At 46.7% G+C, this 25,861-nt stretch overlaps 1 protein-coding gene across 2 annotated transcripts in view; it reads left to right on the forward strand.

Moving 5' to 3' along the window:
* Positions 1-25,861, forward strand: part of LMTK3 (lemur tyrosine kinase 3) — a 239,515-nt gene that overhangs the window by 200,774 nt on the left and 12,880 nt on the right. The window lies entirely within an intron of this gene.

Here is a 25,861-nt window from a genome sequence, read left to right on the forward strand (position 1 = left end):
AAATGCAATCGACAAATTGTATCTTCAACAGGTGGTGGTCAAGATTCCCCCGCTTCAACAGGGCAGGGGATATTACTCAACCCTGTTTGTGGTCCCGAAACTGGACGGTTCGGTCAGACCCATTTTAAATTTAAAATCCCTGAACCTATACTTGAAAAGGTTCAAATTCAAGATGGAATCGCTCAGGGCAGTCATCGCCAGCCTGGAAGGGGGAGATTTTATGGTATCTCTGGACATAAAGGATGCATACCTTCATATTCCCATATATCCACCTCATCAGGCGTACCTGAGATTTGCAGTACAGGATTGTCATTACCAATTTCAGATGTTGCCATTTGGGCTTTCCACGGCCCGAGAATTTTCACCAAGGTAATGGCGGAAATGATGGTGCTCCTGCGCAAGCAAGGTGTCACAATTATCCCGTACTTGGACGATCTCCTCATAAAAGCGAGATCAAGAGAACAATTACTGAACAGCGTGTCACTTTCACTGAAGGTGTTACAGCAACACGGCTGGATTCTCAATATCCCGAAGTCGCAGCTGGTTCCTACGACTCGTCTACCCTTCTTGGGCATGATTCTGGATACGGACCAGAAAAGGGTGTATCTGCTGATAGAAAAGGCTCAAGTACTCGTGACTTTGGTCAGGAACCTATTGAAACCAAAACAGGTGTCAGTGCATCACTGCACGCGAGTCCTGGGAAAGATGGTGGCATCTTACGGGGCCATTCCATTCGGCAGGTTCCATGCACGGACCTTCCAATGGGACCTACTGGACAAATGGTCCGGGTCGCATCTACAAATACATCGGTTGATCACCCTGTCCCCCAGGGCCAGGGTGTCTCTCCTGTGGTGGCTGCAGAGTGCTCACCTTCTAGAGGGCCGCAGATTCGGCATTCAGGACTGGGTCCTGGTGACCACGGACGCGAGCCTCCGAGGTTAGGGTGCAGTCACACAAGGAAGGAACTTCCAGGGTCTTTGGTCAAGTCAGGAGACTTGTCTTCACATCAACGTCCTGGAGCTAAGGGCCATATTCAACGCCCTTTGTCAAGCGGAGACTTTGCTTCGCGACTTACCAGTTCTGATCCAGTCAGACAACATCACCGCAGTAGCTCATGTAAACCGCCAGGGCGGCACAAAGAGCAGAGTGGCAATGGCGGAAGCCACAAAGATTCTACGCTGGGCGGAAAACCATGTAAGCACCCTATCAGCAGTGTTCATTCCGGGAGTGGACAACTGGGAAGCAGACTTCCTCAGCAGGCACGACCTGCATCCGGGAGAGTGGGGACTTCATCAGGAAGTCTTCACACAGATTGCAAGCCAGTGGGGCCTGCCCCAGATAGACATGATGGCGTCCCGCCTAAACAAAAAACTGCAACAGTATTGCGCCAGGTCAAGAGACCCTCAGGCGGTAGCGGTGGACGCACTAGTGACACCGTGGGTGTTCCACTCAGTATATGTTTTTCCTCCTCTTCCTCTCATCCCAAAGGTGTTGAGAATAATAAGAAAAGGAGGAGTTCGGACAATTCTCATTGTTCCAGATTGGCCACGAAGGGCCTGGTACCTGGAATTGCAGGAGATGCTCACAGAAGATCCGTGGCCTCTTCCTCTAAGACAGGACCTGTTGCAACAGGGGCCATGTCTGTTCCAAGACTTACCGCGGCTGCGTTTGACGGCATGGCGGTTGAACGCCGGATCCTAGCGGAAAAGGGCATTCCGGATGAGGTCATTCCTACTCTGATAAAGGCTAGGAAGGATGTGACAGCTAAACATTATCACCGTATATGGCGTAAATATGTTGCTTGGTGTGAGGCCAGGAATGCTCCTACGGAAGAATTCCATCTGGGCCGTTTCCTTCACTTTCTACAAACTGGAGTGAATTTGGGCCTAAAATTAGGCTCCATTAAGGTTCAGATTTCGGCATTGTCCATTTTCTTTCAAAAAGAATTGGCTTCACTTCCAAAAATACAAACTTTTGTAAAGGGAGTGCTTCATATTCAGTCTCCTTTTGTACCTCCGGTGGCGCCTTGGGACCTTAACGTGGTTTTGAGTTTCCTTAAGTCGCACTGGTTTGAACCACTTCAGACAGTAGAGTTAAAATATCTCACTTGGAAAGTGGTCATGTTGTTGGCCTTAGCTTCGGCTAGACGAGTGTCAGAATTGGCGGCTTTGTCTCACAAAAGCCCCTATCTAGTTTTCCATATGGATAGGGCGGAATTGCGGACCCGTCCTCAATTCTTGCCTAAGGTGGTGTCATCCTTTCATATGAACCAACCTATTGTGGTGCCGGTGGCTACACGAGACTTGGAGGATTCCGAGTATCTGGATGTAGTCAGGGCTTTGAAAATTTACGTGGCCAGGACGGCCAAAGTCAGGAAAACTGAAGCGCTGTTTATCCTGTATGCAGCCAACAAGGTTGGCGCTTCTGCGTCAAAGCAGACTATTGCTCGCTGGATCTGTACCACGATTCAGCAGGCGCATACGACGGCTAGATTGCCGTTACCTAAATCAGTCAAGGCCCATTCCACTAGGAAAGTGGGCTCTTCTTGGGCGGCTGCCCGAGGGGTCTCGGCACTACAGCTGTACCGAGCGGCTACTTGGTCAGGGTCAAACACGTTTGCGAAATTCTACAAATTTGATACCCTGGCTGAGGAGGACCTCCTGTTTGCTCAATCGGTGCTGCAGAGTCATCCGCACTCTCCCACCCGTTTGGGAGCTTTGGTATAATCCCCATGGTCCTTACGGAGTCCCCAGCATCCTCTAGGACGTAAGAGAAAATAAGATTTTAAAGCTACCGGTAAATCTTTTTCTCGTAGTCCGTAGAGGATGCTGGGCGCCCGTCCCAGGTGCGGACTACGTCTGCAAGACTTGTATATAGTTTTGCTTACATAAGGGTTATGTTATGGTTGCTTTCAGTTTCCGACTGAAGCTATGTTGAATTTCATACTTTTAACTGGTTAGTTTATCACAAGTTATATGGTATGATTGGTGTGGGCTGGTATGAATCTTGCCCTTGGTTTAACAAAAATACTTTCCTTGTACTGTCCGTCTCCTCTGGGCACAGTTTCTCTAACTGAGGTCTGGAGGAGGGGCATAGAGGGAGGAGCCAGTGCACACCCAAATCCTAAAGTCTTTCTTACACTGGCTAGGTGTCTCTTTCCTCAGAGACACATATAGAAAAAACAAATATGAGCAGAATATCCTATTATGTATACCACTAAATGGGAGATCAATGGGGACAATTGGATTCCTATGGGAATTCAAAGATATAAAAAAAAAAAAAAAATGCATGTGAGCTAATCAATTAATATAATTTAATAATAATATATGTTAAGAACATCAGCGGTCCAAGACTATCATGAGCTATATAATTTAAGCAAAATCTCCTATAAGATATATAATAAACTAAGTTAAATTTATGAATAAACAGCTATGAGGGAATAGGCTTTAATATGCTTTCACTGACAAATGCAACTTCAGGTATATGGTGACCAATAGAAAGGGAGGGAGGGGTATATAAACCTATTAGGGATAACAATCAGGTTGATGCCCTGACGAAGCAGCCTCTGTGAAACGTGCGTTGGCGTTTTTCAGAGACTGCTGTAATGCTGTGACAATCTGCTGCTGAATAATTGATATATTATGTCATTTAATGAATATATGCTGTAGAAAGTGTGTCCATGCTAGATAAAGTGTAGTTGAGGGTAGGGAGAGCGCATAGCTAACAATACCCGACACACGGTAGCGGGATTAGGAGCGGGTGCAGGGACGTGCAGGCTGGGAGAACGAGTCAGCCACACGCGACGGCTACTCGGAGCCGCAGCACCCGGCTTACATTAAAGACGGCATACTATTGTTAAGTGCCAGCCTGGTTAGACAACTTGTACACCACATACTGCAGATATTAAAGTATAGGAAAGTGAATGTGGTAATGTGCAGAATCTGTAATAAAACCAGGCGGTATTAACACTGTATAGCACCCGGCTCTAAGAGATAGAAAGCACTGCTTGTTCCTACCAGGGTATATTGAAACATATTGCGAGCACAGCAGAACTCATTTAACTAATCATATGAACACACTGATTGAGTCAGAGGGATGATAACACTATATGTGAAAAATATGTATGTTTATCCTACTCGGTGTTGAATTAAAGCCAGCTGTAGTATTAAAAGTGATTGGGAATAACTGATTGGAACACAGCTGTTGGGTCAGAAAGAGGTGCCTAGACGTGCAGGCTAAGACAACTGGATGGCCGCAAGTGACCGATATCAGAAGCCACTATATGAACTTGAGATATCAATTAAACATTGTATCAGTATTGGTCGGTTATAGACATATGTACAACGTGTATAGAAAATTTATCACGACACAAGATACAAAGATTGGAAATCAATTATACAGCAAGACGCAGGTACAAAATCCAGCACCCGGGATATATATGAGTGAAAATACTGCTGGCATCTGATATCAATATAATAAATAAATATTCTCACATACTAACTGTTGTCACAAGTGGAACTAACCACGCAGACACACTGATGAAATAAAAATAACAGTGTTAATGAATGTGTGTGGAATAAGTGAGTGCTTTCTATTGTAAAAATAAGAACTACAGTAAAGACATATATCTTCATAAATAATATAGTTTTATTGAAATAAAACACCAGTTATAATTCATTTCCAGCAATAAATATTTGATATAAACTGATTGGAGAATTACTGGTGACTGCTGAATGGGAACATTGAAAATCAGCAGGGTTACGATTCGAGATGAGCGGGTTCGGTTTCTCTGAATCCGAACCCGCCAGAACTTCATGTTTTTTTTCACGGGTCCGAGCGACTCGGATCTTCCCGCCTTGCTCGGTTAACCCGAGCGCGCCCGAACGTCATCATGACGCTGTCGGATTCTCGCGAGGCTCGGATTCTATTGCGAGACTCGGATTCTATATAAGGAGCCGCGCGTCGCCGCCATTTTCACACGTGCATTGAGATTGATAGGGAGAGGACGTGGCTGGCGTCCTCTCCGTTTAGAATTAGAATAGATTAGAGAGACACTTGATTTACTAATTTTGGGGAGCATTAGGAGTACTCAGTAGTGTACAGTGCAGAGTTTTGCTGATAGTGACCAGTGACCACCACTTTTATTTATAATCCGTTCTCTGCCTGAAAAAAGCGATACACAGCACACAGTGACTCAGTCACATACCATATCTGTGTGCACTGCTCAGGCTCAGGCCAGTGTGCTGCATCATCTATTATCTATATATAATATTATATATATCTGTCTGACTGCTCAGCTCACACAGCTTATAATTGTGGGGGAGACTGGGGAGCACTACTGCAGTGCCAGTTATAGGTTATAGCAGGAGCCAGGAGTACATAATATATTATATAGTGAGTGACCACCAGACACACAGTGCAGTTTATTTAATATATCCGTTCTCTGCCTGAAAAAAGCGATACACACAGTGACTCAGTCAGTCACATACCATATCTGTGTGCACTGCTCAGGCTCAGGCCAGTGTGCTGCATCATCTATATATATTATATATCTGTCTGACTGCTCAGCTCACACAGCTTATAATTGTGGGGGAGACTGGGGAGCACTACTGCAGTGCCAGTTATAGGTTATAGCAGGAGCCAGGAGTACATAATATTATATTAAAATTAAACAGTGCACACTTTTGCTGCAGGAGTGCCACTGCCAGTGTGACTAGTGACCAGTGACCTGACCACCAGTATATAATATTAGTAGTATACTATCTCTTTATCAACCAGTCTATATTAGCAGCAGACACAGTACAGTGCGGTAGTTCACGGCTGTGGCTACCTCTGTGTCGGCACTCGGCAGCCCGTCCATAATTGTATATACCAGTGACCTAACCGTGGTTTTTTTTTCTTTCTTTATACATACATACTAGTTACGAGTATACTATCTCTTTATCAACCAGTCTATATATTAGCAGCAGACACAGTACAGTGCGGTAGTTCACGGCTGTGGCTACCTCTGTGTCGGCACTCGGCAGCCCGTCCATAATTGTATATACCACCTAACCGTGGTTTTTTTTTCTTTCTTTATACATACATACTAGTTACGAGTATACTATCTCTTTATCAACCAGTCTATATATTAGCAGCAGACACAGTACAGTGCGGTAGTTCACGGCTGTGGCTACCTCTGTGTCGGCACTCGGCAGCCCGTCCATAATTGTATATACCACCTAACCGTGGTTTTTTTCCTTTCTTTATACATACATACTAGTTACGAGTATACTATCTCTTTATCAACCAGTCTATATATTAGCAGCAGACACAGTACAGTGCGGTAGTTCACGGCTGTGGCTACCTCTGTGTCGGCACTCGGCAGCCCGTCCATAATTGTATATACCACCTAACCGTGGTTTTTTTTTCTTTCTTTATACATACATACTAGTTACGAGTATACTATCTCTTTATCAACCAGTCTATATATTAGCAGCAGACACAGTACAGTGCGGTAGTTCACGGCTGTGGCTACCTCTGTGTCGGCACTCGGCAGCCCGTCCATAATTGTATATACCACCTAACCGTGGTTTTTTTTTCTTTCTTTATACATACATACTAGTTACGAGTATACTATCTCTTTATCAACCAGTCTATATATTAGCAGCAGACACAGTACAGTAGTTCACGGCTGTGGCTACCTCTGTGTCGGCACTCGGCAGCCCGTCCATAATTGTATATACCACCTAACCGTGGTTTTTTTTTCTTTCTTTATACATACATACTAGTTACGAGTATACTATCTCTTTATCAACCAGTCTATATATTAGCAGCAGACACAGTACAGTGCGGTAGTTCACGGCTGTGGCTACCTCTGTGTCGGCACTCGGCAGCCCGTCCATAATTGTATACTAGTATCCAATCCATCCATCTCCATTGTTTACCTGAGGTGCCTTTTAGTTGTGCCTATTAAAATATGGAGAACAAAAATGTTGAGGTTCCAAAATTAGGGAAAGATCAAGATCCACTTCCACCTCGTGCTGAAGCTGCTGCCACTAGTCATGGCCGAGACGATGAAATGCCAGCAACGTCGTCTGCCAAGGCCGATGCCCAATGGCATAGTACAGAGCATGTCAAAACCAAAACACCAAATATCAGTAAAAAAAGGACTCCAAAACCTAAAATAAAATTGTCGGAGGAGAAGCGTAAACTTGCCAATATGCCATTTACCACACGGAGTGGCAAGGAACGGCTGAGGCCCTGGCCTATGTTCATGGCTAGTGGTTCAGCTTCACATGAGGATGGAAGCACTCAGCCTCTCGCTAGAAAACTGAAAAGACTCAAGCTGGCAAAAGCACCGCAAAGAACTGTGCGTTCTTTGAAATCCCAAATCCACAAGGAGAGTCCAATTGTGTCGGTTGCGATGCCTGACCTTCCCAACACTGGACGTGAAGAGCATGCGCCTTCCACCATTTGCACACCCCCTGCAAGTGCTGGAAGGAGCACCCGCAGTCCTGTTCCTGATAGTCAGATTGAAGATGTCAGTGTTGAAGTACACCAGGATGAGGAGGATATGGGTGTTGCTGGCGCTGGGGAGGAAATTGACCAGGAGGATTCTGATGGTGAGGTGGTTTGTTTAAGTCAGGCACCCGGGGAGACACCTGTTGTCCGTGGGAGGAATATGGCCGTTGACATGCCAGGTGAAAATACCAAAAAAATCAGCTCTTCGGTGTGGAGGTATTTCACCAGAAATGCGGACAACAGGTGTCAAGCCGTGTGTTCCCTTTGTCAAGCTGTAATAAGTAGGGGTAAGGACGTTAACCACCTCGGAACATCCTCCCTTATACGTCACCTGCAGCGCATTCATAATAAGTCAGTGACAAGTTCAAAAACTTTGGGTGACAGCGGAAGCAGTCCACTGACCAGTAAATCCCTTCCTCTTGTAACCAAGCTCACGCAAACCACCCCACCAACTCCCTCAGTGTCAATTTCCTCCTTCCCCAGGAATGCCAATAGTCCTGCAGGCCATGTCACTGGCAATTCTGACGAGTCCTCTCCTGCCTGGGATTCCTCCGATGCATCCTTGCGTGTAACGCCTACTGCTGCTGGCGCTGCTGTTGTTGCCGCTGGGAGTCGATGGTCATCCCAGAGGGGAAGTCGTAAGCCCACTTGTACTACTTCCAGTAAGCAATTGACTGTTCAACAGTCCTTTGCGAGGAAGATGAAATATCACAGCAGTCATCCTACTGCAAAGCGGATAACTGAGTCCTTGACAACTATGTTGGTGTTAGACGTGCGTCCGGTATCCGCCGTTAGTTCACAGGGAACTAGACAATTTATTGAGGCAGTGTGCCCCCGTTACCAAATACCATCTAGGTTCCACTTCTCTAGGCAGGCGATACCGAGAATGTACACGGACGTCAGAAAAAGACTCACCAGTGTTCTAAAAAATGCAGTTGTACCCAATGTCCACTTAACCACGGACATGTGGACAAGTGGAGCAGGGCAGGGTCAGGACTATATGACTGTGACAGCCCACTGGGTAGATGTATGGACTCCCGCCGCAAGAACAGCAGCGGCGGCACCAGTAGCAGCATCTCGCAAACGCCAACTCTTTCCTAGGCAGGCTACGCTTTGTATCACCGCTTTCCAGAATACGCACACAGCTGAAAACCTCTTACGGCAACTGAGGAAGATCATCGCGGAATGGCTTACCCCAATTGGACTCTCCTGTGGATTTGTGGCATCGGACAACGCCAGCAATATTGTGTGTGCATTAAATATGGGCAAATTCCAGCACGTCCCATGTTTTGCACATACCTTGAATTTGGTGGTGCAGAATTTTTTAAAAAACGACAGGGGCGTGCAAGAGATGCTGTCGGTGGCCAGAAAAATTGCGGGACACTTTCGGCGTACAGGCACCACGTACAGAAGACTGGAGCACCACCAAAAACTACTGAACCTGCCCTGCCATCATCTGAAGCAAGAAGTGGTAACGAGGTGGAATTCAACCCTCTATATGCTTCAGAGGTTGGAGGAGCAGCAAAAGGCCATTCAAGCCTATACAATTGAGCACGATATAGTAGGTGGAATGCACCTGTCTCAAGTGCAGTGGAGAATGATTTCAACGTTGTGCAAGGTTCTGATGCCCTTTGAACTTGCCACACGTGAAGTCAGTTCAGACACTGCCAGCCTGAGTCAGGTCATTCCCCTCATCAGGCTTTTGCAGAAGAAGCTGGAGGCATTGAAGAAGGAGCTAAAAGGGAGCGATTCCGCTAGGCATGTGGGACTTGTGGATGCAGCCCTTAATTCGCTTAACAAGGATTCACGGGTGGTCAATCTGTTGAAATCAGAGCACTACATTTTGGCCACCGTGCTCGATCCTAGATTTAAAGCCTACCTTGGATCTCTCTTTCCGGCAGACACAGGTCTGCTGGGGTTGAAAGACCTGCTGGTGACAAAATTGTCAAGTCAAGCGGAACGCGACCTGTCAACATCTCCTCCTTCACATTCTCCCGCAACTGGGGGTGCGAGGAAAAGGCTCAGAATTCCGAGCCCACCCGCTGGCGGTGATGCAGGGCAGTCTGGAGCGACTGCTGATGCTGACATCTGGTCCGGACTGAAGGACCTGACAACGATTACGGACATGTCGTCTACTGTCACTGCATATGATTCTCTCAACATTGATAGAATGGTGGAGGATTATATGAGTGACCGCATCCAAGTAGGCACGTCACACAGTCCGTACTTATACTGGCAGGAAAAAGAGGCAATTTGGAGGCCCTTGCACAAACTGGCTTTATTCTACCTAAGTTGCCCTCCCACAAGTGTGTACTCCGAAAGAGTGTTTAGTGCCGCCGCTCACCTTGTCAGCAATCGGCGTACGAGGTTACATCCAGAAAATGTGGAGAAGATGATGTTCATTAAAATGAATTATAATCAATTCCTCCGCGGAGACATTGACCAGCAGCAATTGCCTCCACAAAGTACACAGGGAGCTGAGATGGTGGATTCCAGTGGGGACGAATTGATAATCTGTGAGGAGGGGGATGTACACGGTGATATATCGGAGGGTGAAGATGAGGTGGACATCTTGCCTCTGTAGAGCCAGTTTGTGCAAGGAGAGATTAATTGCTTCTTTTTTGGGGGGGGTCCAAACCAACCCGTCATATCAGTCACAGTCGTGTGGCAGACCCTGTCACTGAAATGATGGGTTGGTTAAAGTGTGCATGTTCTGTTTTGTTTATACAACATAAGGGTGGGTGGGAGGGCCCAAGGACAATTCCATCTTGCACCTCTTTTTTCTTTTCTTTTTCTTTGCATCATGTGCTGATTGGGGAGGGTTTTTTGGAAGGGACATCCTGCGTGACACTGCAGTGCCACTCCTAGATGGGCCCGGTGTTTGTGTCGGCCACTAGGGTCGCTAATCTTACTCACACAGTCAGCTACCTCATTGCGCCTCTTTTTTTCTTTGCGTCATGTGCTGTTTGGGGAGGGTTTTTTGGAAGGGACATCCTGCGTGACACTGCAGTGCCACTCCTAGATGGGCCCGGTGTTTGTGTCGGCCACTAGGGTCGCTAATCTTACTCACACAGTCAGCTACCTCATTGCGCCTCTTTTTTTCTTTGCGTCATGTGCTGTTTGGGGAGGGTTTTTTGGAAGGGACATCCTGCGTGACACTGCAGTGCCACTCCTAGATGGGCCCGGTGTTTGTGTCGGCCACTAGGGTCGCTAATCTTACTCACACAGTCAGCTACCTCATTGCGCCTCTTTTTTTCTTTGCGTCATGTGCTGTTTGGGGAGGGTTTTTTGGAAGGGACATCCTGCGTGACACTGCAGTGCCACTCCTAGATGTGCCCGGTGTTTGTGTCGGCCACTAGGGTCGCTAATCTTACTCACACAGCTACCTCATTGCGCCTCTTTTTTTCTTTGCGTCATGTGCTGTTTGGGGAGGGTTTTTTGGAAGGGCCATCCTGCGTGACACTGCAGTGCCACTCCTAGATGGGCCCGGTGTTTGTGTCGGCCACTAGGGTCGCTAATCTTACTCACACAGCTACCTCATTGCGCCTCTTTTTTTCTTTGCGTCATGTGCTGTTTGGGGAGGGTTTTTTGGAAGGGACATCCTGCGTGACACTGCAGTGCCACTCCTAGATGGGCCCGGTGTTTGTGTCGGACACTAGGGTCGCTAATCTTACTCACACAGTCAGCTACCTCATTGCGCCTCTTTTTTTCTTTGCGTCATGTGCTGTTTGGGGAGGGTTTTTTGGAAGGGCCATCCTGCGTGACACTGCAGTGCCACTCCTAGATGGGCCCGGTGTTTGTGTCGGCCACTAGGGTCGCTAATCTTACTCACACAGCTACCTCATTGCGCCTCTTTTTTTCTTTGCGTCATGTGCTGTTTGGGGAGGGTTTTTTGGAAGGGCCATCCTGCGTGACACTGCAGTGCCACTCCTAGATGGGCCCGGTGTTTGTGTCGGCCACTAGGGTCGCTAATCTTACTCACACAGCTACCTCATTGCGCCTCTTTTTTTCTTTGCGTCATGTGCTGTTTGGGGAGGGTTTTTTGGAAGGGACATCCTGCGTGACACTGCAGTGCAACTCCTAGATGGGCCCGGTGTTTGTGTCGGCCACTAGGGTCGCTTATCTTACTCACACAGCGACCTCGGTGCAAATTTTAGGACTAAAAATAATATTGTGAGGTGTGAGGTATTCAGAATAGACTGAAAATGAGTGTAAATTATGGTTTTTGAGGTTAATAATACTTTGGGATCAAAATGACCCCCAAATTCTATGATTTAAGCTGTTTTTTAGTGTTTTTGGAAAAAAACACCCGAATCCAAAACACACCCGAATCCGACAAAAAAAATTCGGTGAGGTTTTGCCAAAACGCGTTCGAACCCAAAACACGGCCGCGGAACCGAACCCAAAACCAAAACACAAAACCCGAAAAATTTCAGGCGCTCATCTCTAGTTACGAACAATAAACTCTATAACAGCAGCAGGGGCCATTGAGCCTTTATTGAAAGAGAAATCTCTGTCACAGCAGCAGCAGTCTCTGTGGAAAATAATTGATTTTAAATTTCACTATTTCTAACTTTATTTTCACCTATCTTTTTTATATTTCATGTGGCTAAAAATTTATTTTAATGATAACAATAAAAGTTATATACAGTATTAATTCATTATTTATTTGAATCTCGGTGCACCCCAAAAAAGGCTTCTTTCTCTGTGTGTTTGTACTATAGTCCTCTAAGCCAGGGGTAGCACTCCAAGACAAGAATAAAGTGTGTAGTACACACTATAAATTAGTCTTAAGGGAAAGAGATTAACTGTCTGAAAAATCTTGGCTGGTGCAGGAATACCCTTTGCCGACACCTGATTGGTTGGACATGTGGAATGTTTTAAACGCAAATGTGACCTTATTACATAAGAGGATGGACAAAGCAGAGTCCAGAGAAAAAGCAGGGAGTCAATCCATTGGTTTTGACTGTGTCACAGGCCCCTTCAGGGTCTCAAAAACGTTCTCTATCCCAAATAGCAGACACTGATACCGACACGGATTCTGACTCCAGTGTCGACTACGATGATGCAAGGTTACACCCAGGGGTGGCCAAAAGTATTCATTATATGATTATTGCAATAAAAGATGTTTTGCATATCACAGATGACCCCTCTGTCCCTGACACGATGGTGCGCATGTATAAGGAAAAGAAACCTGAGGTAACCTTTCCCCCATCTCATGAGCAGAACGAGTTATTTGAGAAAGCTTGGGAAACTCCAGACAAAAAACTGCAGATTCCCAAGAGGATTCTTATGGCGTATCCTTTCCCTGCACAGGACAGGGTACGGTGGGAATCCTCGCCCAGGGTAGACAAGGCTTTAACGCGCTTGTCCAAGAAGTTGGTGCTACCGTCTCCTGACACGGCAGCCCTCAAGGAGCCTGCTGATCGCAGGCAGGAAACTACTTTAAAATCTATTTATACGCTTACGGGTGCTTTGCTCAGACCGGCAATAGCATCGGCATGCGGTATGTAGCGCAGTTGCAGCTTGGACAGATACCTTGTCAGCTGACATTGATACCCTAGATAGAGATACCATTTTATTGACCTTAGGTCACATTAAAGACGCAGTCATATAGGAGAGACGCTCAAAGAGACGTTGGGCTGCTAGGTTCGAGAGCCAACGCCATGGTGATTTCTGCTAGGCGAGCCCTGTGGACACGCCAATGGACGGGTGATGCCGACTCAAAGAAGCATATGGAGGTTTTACCTTACAAAGGTGAAGTTTTATTCTGGGAAGGTCTCGCGGACCTGGTTTCCACAGCTACCGCGGGTAAATCTACCTTTTTGCCTTTTGTTCCCCCGCAGCAAAAGAAAACTCTGCAATATCAGATGCAGTCCTTTCGGTCGCATAAGTCCAGAAGAGGTCGGGGCTCATCCTTCCTCGCCAGAGGTAAGGGTAGAGGGAAAAGAACACCTGCTTTGGCTAGTTCCCAGGAACAGAAGTCCTCCCCGGCTTCTACTAAATCCACAACATGATGCTGGGGCTCCACTGAGGGAGTCCGCACCGGTGGGGGCACGTCTTCGACTCTTCAGCCACGTCTGGGTTCTGTCAGACGTGTATCCTTGGGTGATGGAAATTGTATCCCAAGGCTACAAACTGGAATTCGAAGAGGTGCCCCCAGAGAGGGCAGTAGTGTTAGCTGCAATTCAAAAGCTGTGTCAACAGCAAGTGATTATCAAGGTTTCCCTAGTCCAACAGGGGAAAGGGTACTATTCAACCCTGTTCGTGGTCCCGAAGCCGGATGGCTCGGTCAGACCCATTTTAAATCTAAAATCCCTAAACCTGTACTTGAAAAAGTTCAAATTCAAGATGGAATCGCTCCGGGCAGTGATCTCCAGTCTGGAAGGGGGGGATTTTATGGTGTCACTAGATATAAAGGATGCATACCTTCATGTCCCCATATATCCACCTCATCAGGAGTACCTGAGATTCGCTGTACAGGATTGTCATTACCAGTTTCAGACGTTGCCGTTTGGGCTTTCCACGGCCCCGAGGATTTTCACCAAGGTGATGGCGGAGATGATGGTGCTCCTGCGCAGGCAGGGAGTCACAATTATCCCGTACTTGGACGATCTCCTGATAAAAGTGAGATCGAGAGATCAATTGCCGAAGAGCGTATCGCTCTCCCTGAGAGTGCTACAACAGCACGGGTGGATTCTAAATCTGCAAAAGTCACAGTTGATTCCAACGACTCGACTATCATTCCTAGGCATGTTTCTGGACACGGAACAGAAGAGGGTTTTTCGCCCAATGGAAAAAGCCCAGGACCTCCAGAACATGGTCAGCGACCTGCTAAAACCAAAAAGAGTGTCTGTTCATCAATGCACTCGAGTTCTGGGGAAAATGGTGGCAGCCTACGAGGCCATCCCCTTCGGCAGTTTTCATGCGAGGACATTTCAGTGGGACCTTCTGGACAAGTGGTCCGGGTCCCATCTACAAATACATCAGAAGATAAGCCTGTCCCCCAGGGCCAGGGTGTCTCTCCTGTGGTGGCTGCAGAGTGCTCACCTTCTAGAGGGTCGCAGGTTCGGCATTCAAGACTGGGTTCTGGTAACCACGGACGCAAGCCTCCGAGGATGGGGAGCAGTCACACAAGGAAGAAATTTTCAGGGACTATGGTCAAGCCAGGAGGCTTGTCTGCACATCAACGTACTGGAATTGAGGGCCATATACAATGGCCTACAACAAGCGGAGAATCTTCTTTGCGACCTACCGGTTCTGGTTCAATCAGACAACGTCACAGCAGTGGCTCATGTAAACCGCCAAGGCAGGACAAGGAGCAGAGTGGCAATGGCGGAAGCCACCAGGATTCTTCGCTGGGCGGAAAATCACGTAAAGCGCTCTGTCAGCAGTCTTCATTCCAGGAGTGGACAACTGGGAAGCAGACTTCCTCAGCAGGCACGATCTCCATCCAGGAGAGTGGGGACTTCATCAAGAAGTTTTTGCAGAGATAAGTCTTTGGGGAATTCCTCAAATAGACATGATGGCGTCACGCCTCAACAAGAAGCTTCGGAGGTATTGTGCCAGGTCAAGGGACCCTCAGGCAGTAGCGGTGGACGCCCTGGTGACACCATGGGTGTTTCAGTCGGTCTATGTGTTTCCTCCTCTTCCTCTCATCTCAAAAATATTGAGAATCATAAGACAAAAAAGAGTGCAGACAATACTCATTGTTCCAGATTTGGCTCGAAGGGCCTGGTACTCAGATCTTCAGGAAATGCTCACAGAAGATCCGTGGCCTCTTCCTCTCAGGGAGGACCTGTTACAGCAGGGGCCCTGCATGTTCCAAGACTTACTGCGGTTACGTTTGATGGCATGGCGGTTGAACACCGAATCCTAGCTGGGAAAGGTATTCCGGATGAAGTCATCCCTACGCTGATAAAGGCTAGGAAGGAGGTGACGGCGAAACATTATCACCGTATCTGGAGGAAGTATGTATCTTGGTGTGAAGCCAAGAATGCTCCTACGGAGGATTTCCATCTGGGCCGTTTTCTCCACTTTCTACAGACAGGAGTGGATATGGGCCTGAAGTTAGGCTCCATTAAGGTACAGATTTCGGCCCTATCTATATTCTTTCAGAAGGAATTGGCTTCTATCTCAGAAGTCCAGACTTTTGTAAAGGGAGTGCTGCACATCCAGCCTCCTTTTGTGCCCCCAGTGGCACCATGGGACCTTAACGTGGTATTACGGTTCCTAAACTCTCACTGGTTTGAACCGCTTCATACGGTTGAATTAAAGTTTCTCACTTGGAAGGTGGTCATGTTGTTGGCCTTGGCATCTGCGAGGCGGGTGTCCGAATTGGCGGCCTTGTCTCACAAGAGCCCTTATCTGATTTTCCATATGGATAGAGCGGAGTTGAGCACTCGTCCTCAATTTTTGCCCAAGGTGGTTTCATCGTTTCATATGAACCAACCTATTGTGGTGCCTGTTGCTACGGGTGATTTGGAGGACTCCAAGTCCCTGGATGTAGTCAGGGCCTTAAAAATCTATGTAGCCAGGACGGCTCGGGTTAGGAAAAAAGAAGCACTGTTTGTCCTGTATGCAGCCAACAAAGTTGGCGCTCCTGCTTCGAAGCAGACTATTGCTCGCTGGATCTGTAATACGATTCAGCAGGCTCATTCTACGGCAGGATTGCCGTTACCAGATTCGGTAAAGGCCCATTCCACTAGGAAGGTGGGCTCTACTTGGGCGGCTGCCCGAGGCGTCTCGGGTTTACAGCTTAGCCGAGCAGCTACCTGGTCGGGTTGAAACACTTTTGCAAAGTTCTATAAGTTTGATACCCTGGCTGATGAGGACCTTGCGTTTGCTCAGTCGGTGCTGCAGAGTCGTCCGCACTCTCCCGCCCGGTCTGGAGCTTTGGTATAAACCCCATGGTCCTTTCGGAGACCCCGGCATCCTCTAGGACGTAAGAGAAAATAAGATTTTAAACCTACCGGTAAATCTTTTTCTCCTAGTCCGTAGAGGATGCTGGGTGCCCGTCCCAGTGCGGACTACTTTCTGCAAGGCTTGTATATAGTTATTGCTTACATAAGGGTTATGTTACAGTTGAAATCAGTCTTTGCCTGATACTGTTTTCTTGCATACTGTTAACTGGTTGCGTATATTCCATGTTATACGGTGTGGGTGGTGTGGGCTGGTATGAATCTTGCCCTTGGATTACCAAAATCCTTTCCTCGTACTGTCCGTCTCCTCTGGGCACAGTTTTCTAACTGAGGTCTGGAGGAGGGGCATAGAGGGAGGAGCCAGTGCACACCCATTCTAAAGTTCTTTATAGTGTCCATGTCTCCTGCGGAGCCCGTCTATACCCCATGGTCCTTACGGACTCCCCAGCATCCTCTACGGACTAGGAGAAAAAGATTTACCGGTAGGTTTAAAATCTTATTTTATCCTCCACATTTTTGTTCTCCATTATTTTTCTGGAGTTATATAACAAAATGCATCACAGGAGAGCGTACCTCTACACCGCACAGGTCAAACCCTGTAAAAATTATTTGGATTAAATATTAATAACCCCTTTATTTGGAGAAAATAATATACAGCACAGGACAGCACCACTGAACTTATATGGCAGCACCACTGGACTGGACTTATACGGCAGTACCACTGGACATATACGGCACTATCACCGGAGTTATACGGCAGTATCACTGGACTAGATTTATATATGGCAGTAACACTGGATTTATACGGCAGTACCACTGGATTTATACGGCAGTATTACTGGAATTATATGGCAGTATCACTGTACATATATACGGCAGTATCACTGGAGTTATATGGCAGTAGCACTGGACATATACGGGTGTAGTAGGGTATGCCGGCGGCCGGGCTCCTGGAGGCCAGCATACCGGCGCCGGAATCCCGACCGCCAGCATACCGACAGCTGGGCGAGCGCAAATGAGCCCCTTGCGGGCACGGTGGCACGCTACGCGCGCCACGCTATCTATTCTCCCTCCAGGGGGGTCGTGGACCCCCAAGACGGAGAAAAGATGTCGGTATGCCTGCAGTCGGGATTCCGGCGCCGGTATGCTGGGTGTCGGGAGCCCGGCTGCCGGCAAACAGAAGACCACCCGACATATACAGCGGTATCACTGGACTGGACTTATACGCAGTACCACTGGACATATACGGCAGTATAACTGGATTTATACGGCAGTACCACTGGACTGGACTTATACGGCAGTATCACTGGATTTATACGGCAGTACCACTGGACTGGATTTATACGGCAGTACCACTGGACATATACGGCAGTATCACTGGAGTTATATGACAGTACCACTGGACATATACGGCAGTATCACTGGATTTATATGGCAGTATCACTGGAATTATACGGCAGTGCCACTGGATTTATCCGACAGTACCACTGGACTGTATTTATACGGCAGTATCACTGGAATTATATGGCAGTACCACTGGAATTATATGGCAGTATCACTGGATTTATACGGCAGTACCACTGGATTATACGGCAGTATCACTGGACTGGATTTACACGGCAGTATCACTTGAATTATACGGCAGTATCACTGGAGTTATATGACAGTACCACTGGACATATACGGCAGTATCACTGGAATTATATGGCAGTATCACTGGAATTATACGGCAGTGCCACTGGATTTATACGGCAGTACCACTGGACTGTATTTATATGGCAGTATCACTGGAATTATATGGCAGTACCACTGGAATTATATGGCAGTATCACTGGATTTATACGGCAGTACCACTGGATTATACGGCAGTATCACTGGACTGGATTTATACGGCAGTATCACTTGAATTATACGGCAGTACCACTGGATTTATACACCAGTACCACTGGAATTATACGCCAGTATCACTGGACTTATACGCCAGTACCACTGGACTTATACGCCAGTATCAATGGAATTAAATGGCAGTACCACTAGACATATATACGGCAGTATCACTGGATTTATATGGCAGTACCACAGGACATATACAGCAGTATCACTGGAATTATATGGCAGTACCACTGGACATATACGGCAGTATCACTGGATTTATACGGCAGTACCGCTGGACATATACGGCAGTATCACTGGATTTATACGAAAGTACCACTGACATATACGGCAGTATCACTGGACATATACGGCAATACCGCTGAACTGGATTTATACGGCTCTACCACTGGACTTAAACGGCAGTACCACTGGACATATACGGCAGTATCACTGGAATTATATGGCAGTACCACTGGACATATACGGCAGTACCACTGGAATTATACGGCAGTACCACTGAAATTATATGGCAGTATCACTGGACTTATACGGCAGTACCACTGGATTTATACCGCAGTATCACTGGAATTATATGGCAGTATCACTGGAATTATACGGCAGTACCACTGGAGTTATAAGCCAGTACCACTGGATTTATATACCAGTACCACTGGAATTATATGGCAGTACCACTGGACATATACGGCAGTATCACTGGATTTATACGGCAGTACCGCTGGACATATACGGCAGTATCACTGGAATTATATGGCAGTACCACTGGACATATACGGAGGTATCACTGGATTTATACGGCAGTACCACTGGACTTATACAGCAGCACAGGGACACCACCACTGGAATGATTCAGGACAACACAGCACCACTGCAATGGACTGGAATTATAAAGCAGCACTGGACATATGGCAGCAGAGGACACCACCACTGTGACTGGACTGCTGCAGAACAAGACACAACCACTGGACTGATGCAGCACAACACAGCTCCACTGGACTGGACTTATAAAGCAGCACTGGACATATGGCAGCAGAGGACACCACCACTGTGACAGGACTAATGCAGCACAAGACACCACTACTGGACTGATGCAGCACAACACAGCACAACTGGACTGGACTTATATAGCAGCACTGGACATATGGCAGCAAAGGACACCACCACTGTGACTGGACTGATGCAGCACAAGACACCACCACTGGACTGATGCAGCACAACACAGCACCACTGGACTGGACTTATACAGCAGCACTGGACATATGGCAGCAGAGGACACCACCACTGTGACTGGACTGATGCAGCATAACACACTACATTGGACTGAGCAGCACAAGACAGCACTGGAATCACCACCCCACTTTCCCTCCCACACGTCCTCTCGATACACTCTCCGGGACTGGAGTGAAAATGGAGTCCAAAACCCGCGGGATGATGACGTTTTGCCTCGTTCTGGTTTCCGAGTCAGGCGGGAAAACCCGCGCTGGGCTCGGATCCGGGCTCATGTAGTGAAGTCCGGTAGAGTTCGGTTCTCAGGGAACCATACCCGCTCATCTCTAAAATATGCACAGGTACTTGGAATTTGCACAGATGCTTGGAAGATGCACAGAATTTTGGAAGATGCACAGAGACTCGGATTATGTACAGATACTTGAGTATGCACAGATACTTTGCTTTGGTTACTGTAGAAAAGGAGCAAGCAATACACCCATAGGGTCACTGATGAATGCTGAGAATTCACCAAGATGCAGAGTCAGTCACTGTAGATTGGCTGATGATATACTGCAGAGAGTACTTGAAATATTGAAACAAATATATCAAACAGTCAAAGAGAACAATGCTGAATACTTGCAATAGAATGGAATCACTGTAGCAGGGTCCTTGCTGAGAAGCCTGGAGCCAGGGACAGGATAATCCTCATTAGCTACAATCTGATTGGTTGCTTTGGGCAACATCTCCACTTCTGAAAACCCGCACTTTAATAAATATACTCCCCAGAGTAAAACTCTGAGGTGTGCTGAAAGCACCACCGGGAGAGCGATACTGCTGACAGGAGGAGGTGCAGCAAGGGACTGTGACAAGCTGCCACTTCTTGTTCAACCTCCCTTTCTAAAAAAAATGACATATAGTATGATTTGACTAATTAATTACCCCAGGCGCATCTAGTAACAGAGCAATATAGAAAAATCCATGAGCAGGACCTGAATGTGTGCAATTAAAAGGTGGCCACTCAGTTTACTAATCATGTCTAATTATTTACTAAAGGACCTGGGGCATAATTCAACATGAATCGTAGATGTGCGTAAAATTGCATATCCACCACCCATCACACTGACATGTGGGGGGACGGCCAGCACAAGGCACGTCCACCACACATGCAGGGTCCTGCCCCCCCCTCCCCCCTGCAAACATACGAGTGCGTCGCACAACGGCGATGCTATTGCATGTTTAGGGTTGCCCTCTAGCCTAGCTGCTTAGACAGAAGGTAACCTGCCATCTTTTGGGTCACAGCCGCTGCGTGACATCACGCAGTCTCCACAGCCTGCTTTGCAAACGGTCCGGACACGCCTGCATTGTCCAGACCACTCCACCCTCAATGAAACACCGATATGACGCCCCCTCTCACCCTGCGAACGCCTCTGCCTGCCAATCACAATCAGGCAGAGGCGTTTGCACATGTCAGGGGATCAGTATGATTTGCCGATGGACGGGATGCCGACGTTCAGTATACCAACAGTGGCATCCCTGCTGCCTAAACCTAACCCTCCCCACTAGGTGCCTAACCCTAACCTCCCCTGCTAAGTGCCTAACCCTAACCCACCCTCCCCGGTGCCTAACTCTAACTTTCCTGGACTGGTGCTGCAGCCTAACTCTAACCCGCCTTCTGCAGCTTAACACACACACACCCACGCGTGGCAGGATGCCAGCGCGTCCCGCTGTCAGGATGATTGGGATGCTGGCAGTCTGTATTTTGATGCAGGCATCCCGTTTGGTGTCGGTATAGTAATGCCGGGTTTCTGTCCTAAATCGGGATCCCGGCATCGGTATATTGACTGCCGGGATCCTGTCTATCGGGAAGATAACTGCTTCCCCATGTGAGATGTTGTCACATCTTACTGTGTGCGCATGTGCGGTGCGGCTTCTGCCTATGTGCACACTGCACAGGGCATCAGCATGTGAACATTGCCGCAGCAGCATTCCATGCTAAATTAGGCCCTTAGACTCTGTGTTAATAAAGTCTTCAACTTGAAAAATTTGCTTCCAATGCTTTAATGTACATGACACATTCTTTCAAGGCACGTTCATTTAAAAATATAAGCCGGAAATTAACTAGAGAGATTTCAATAAATGCCTTATGAGCTTTATATGATACCAGCAATGTAATAATATTTGGGACATTCAGTGTGATGTTATCAGTGACCTAATTAATTATGTCATTTTTAGATAAGTAAATAACACCGTGGTTACTCAGTCTATTCAACACTATTTAGAATGCTAAATATGTAAAATATGTACTTCAATTAATTTAATTCACTAGGAAAGGTAGCACGATGTTTAATGGAAGAACCGCTATTAATATTAAACGCAATGATTTTAAGAATAAAAACTGGACAATAACAGCTATTGGAACAAATTGCACCCACTTACAAACACTGGGGTAAATGTATTATAGCGGCACCGAGGCGAAGCAGGAAGGGACATCGACAAGATGTATAAACATCTTGTCTGCCGAAACGAAAGCTCCCCCCTCCCCCCCTGAACACACAGGCATCAGCTCAGATGCCTGTGTCTCCCTGCCCGGCCAGCTCCTCTGTGCATTCACGGGATCTCACTACTCACGTGAGATCTCCAGCGCACTCCAGAGACCTGGAACCTGCCATAGCCAGGGACAGCTCTGTCCCCTCTGTGGTGTATGGGCATCGCCACCGACAGCTGCAGATGTTGGAACGGTCAACATCACACATTGCGCAAGCATATCGGCCTGCTATCTTATAGGTAGAAGCACCAATATGGATGGGCTGTCACTGGGCACAGACTGCGGCTATCATACATGGGGGAAGCGGTATAGCACACATAATGTGCGCTGGTATTGCTTCCCCCCCATATTGACAGTTCGTACATTTGCCCCACTGTATCTTAATTAGACTCACCTTAAACAAATTTAATCTATACCTACATATAAAAACAGATATAATAGTTTGTCCTGTCTCTGACATGCATGCGCAAAAGGACCTGGGCTCACTGCCTGTCAAATGGCTCTCACTGATAGGGAGACTGGATTAACCCTAGCTGAAGAGGAGGAGGACCCACCAAGAACAGGGTAATAATGAAAGCGGGATGTAGTAGAGGTGAGTGGGGGTGGGCAGAGTGGAGTAGGACAGAGAGGAAGGCAGAGCAGGACAGGGTGGGGATGGAGTAGGACAGAACAGTAGAGATTTTGCAAAGTGGGTGGTGAAGCAGATTATAGAGGTTGCAGAGAATAAAAGAGTGGGGCGTAGGATGGAGTGGAGCAGCGAGCAGACTGAGGTGACCCCGGCATATGTCTCTTTACTAGTATGATTTAGAAATTAACATAGTCTGAAAAAATGTCAATAAAACTGTAAGAAAATTATAAAAGTGGACGTTTAATATTCATGTTCCGAATCTAGTCATCTGCCTGTAATGTTTATTTTAAGATACCTGATGCTTGATCATCTGAAAACACACATATTCCAGAGCAGGGCTGTACCTAGGGATCTTGGCCCCCCTGCCAAAGTTAAGTACTTGACACCCCCACTCCCCCATGAGACACATAATTTTATTTATAATTTGGCCATCTGCACTGTATAGCACATATTACAGGTTGAGTATCCCATATCCAAATATTCCGAAATACGGAATATTCCGAAATACGGACTTTTTTGAGTGAGAGTGAGATAGTGAAACCTTTGTTCTTTGAAGGCTCAATGTACACAAACTTTGTTTAATACACAAAGTTATTAAAAATATTGTATTAAATGACCTTCAGGCTGTGTGTATAAGGTGTATATGAAACATAAATGAATTGTGTGAATGTACACACACTTTGTTTAATGCACAAAGTTATAAAAAATATTGTCTAAAATGACCTCCAGGCTGTGTGTATAAGGTGTATATGAAACATAAATGCATTCTGTGCTTATATTTAGGTCCCATCACCATGATATCTCATTATGGTATGCAATTATTCCAAAATACGGAAAAATCCGATATCCAAAATACCCCTGGTCCCAAGTATTTTGGATAAGGGATACTCAACCTGTATTGAAAACCCTGCCGTAAAAGCTTAAAATATAGAAGTATGGGTAAGAAACATTAGATGGAGGTGGGACAATGACCTCAGTGGTCTTTAGGGGAAACCTAGTAGGATGAGACTGCAGTAACAGTGACCAGAAGGTATTGGGCAGGAAGGATGCAAAGAGGGGGGACTGGAGAGTTGTAGTAGGATGGGGGAGGGGGAATATGAGACCTTGTACGATATATACAAACATGGAGAATATTATAGGTGAATGCAAGGAGAGCATGACCTGAGTTAGAGTTAGAGAGGGGTGCTAGACCTGAAGCAGAATCAATGAAGAGGGGGCATTACCTTTCGTAGTCAAACAGCTCCAAACAACAAGGTTACTGCTTTGGAGGGAGATGGGATCTTCTAAAACACTAGTCACATCCCTCCACGACCTGGTCATGCCCCCCGATGTAAGAAAAAAAGATGATATTATGCCATTTTATACTCCCATGAACAATGTTCTGCAGGGTATAGACATAAAGATATGACATTTCTCTATACTAACAACACCTGGGGAAAAAAGCCAGCAAGGAAGCTCACCCCCACTGTGGTGACAAGGCATAGCTTCTGGTGTCCATTATCCAGTTCTAGCTGTGACAAGGTCCCATATAGAAAGCTACAAGCCCCTCACTTCTAAGAGTATGATTCATAGTCGGATGCAGATGTGGATGTGTCTTTTTAGCAGTCGAGTCTTTATGTTCATGTCACTATACCTTTTCTAGTGTGTAGCCATGCTTCTGAATGTGCAAGGACTTAGACATTCACCGTCAGCATCCGTAGACACTGAAATACTGCTTGGTGTGTCCTTGGACACGTCATTGGCAACACCATGAAACTTTCATCTACCCTATGGCAGGTGCATATTTTCCATCTGAGTATGCCCTTCAGTGTGAGCAGTTGAGCGTTTCTGTACGTACTCGCTTTCATCGACATTCCCATAAGACATCCCTATGCGTCTTTTTAGCAAGCCCCATTCCTTCCCAGTCACTGAGCAGGAACACCCCTAACATTTCTTCTACTGTGCGTGCAAAGCTGTAGTATGACTTTTTGTATGTAGAAAATCAGGATGCATGCAGGTACAACTCAGGGCCATTGCACATGGAAAAACATTGTCCATTTGCTTGAATATCAGCATATCATCTGACTCAGAACCCGTGCCCTAAATCTTCAGTGCAGATGTCGCTTCAATCATTACTGACAGAGCCTGACCTTCAGCCTATATTCTGCCTGAGCACAGCCGCCAGTACTGCCCACTAAGACACAGAGGCTGCAGCCCGGTACTGGACAAGGGATGCTCCGTTCCCTCCCTCTTATTAACAAGAATCTGGACACGACTGAACAGTGTAAATGAAGCTCAATTTAATGAATAATAAAAAAGCTTTAGACTGAGTTATCTGGATAGCAAGTCGCCCCCCAAGGGGTTGGCAAGCTGAGCCAAGTAGTGCCCCCCTTTGACTAGCATCCCTTGTGAGTGTCATCCTTGCCAACCCCTAGTTACGGCCCTGATCCAGAGTAATATATATATATATATATATATATATATATATATCCTCCAAATAATAGAGTCACTCCTGGACTACCAACTTGGTGAAAATTCAAGGTGCTTTAATCTTCAACGTTTCGGGGTGCTGCCCCCCGTCATCAGGACACACATGTGTGTCCTGGTGACGGGGGGCAGCACCCCGAAACGTTGAAGATTAAAGCACCTTGAATTTTCACCAAGTTGGTAGTCCAGGAGTGACTCTATTATTTGGAGGATATTACTGAGGTTGGCGGGCCTCTAGAGAGCACCCTGGCAGGTTATTGGTATTTTTCCGTGGAGTGTCGGCTGTTCGAGTTGGGTATATATATATATATATGAGTATGAACCTGTAAAAGCCATTCAATGCTTATTAATTAGATACACATGTCCCAGAGAAAGTTTGTGAGCTCTTGCAAGCTGTACAGTTTAAAGCAGTATTAGGCAACCAAATACATTTCAAGGGCCAGCTGCAAATTACTTTTCATTTCAGTAATGAAAAAAAGACCTGCCCTGAAATTACCCCCACACCTCAACATTACACATCTGAAAATTCCCCAAAATGCTACCATAAAAAAAAGGGCCCTTCGTGAGCTCAGACCACCACACATGCTCAGACATATGCCGCTTTCACTCCAAGACTGCTACTCTGACTCACCTCATGCCATTCAAATCTTTCAACATGCCACTCAGACTTCCTGACATACCCCCACATGCCACTCA

Source organism: Pseudophryne corroboree, chromosome 10 (assembly GCF_028390025.1).
Source record: "Pseudophryne corroboree isolate aPseCor3 chromosome 10, aPseCor3.hap2, whole genome shotgun sequence".
In the NCBI taxonomy this organism is placed as follows: Eukaryota; Metazoa; Chordata; class Amphibia; order Anura; family Myobatrachidae; genus Pseudophryne; species Pseudophryne corroboree.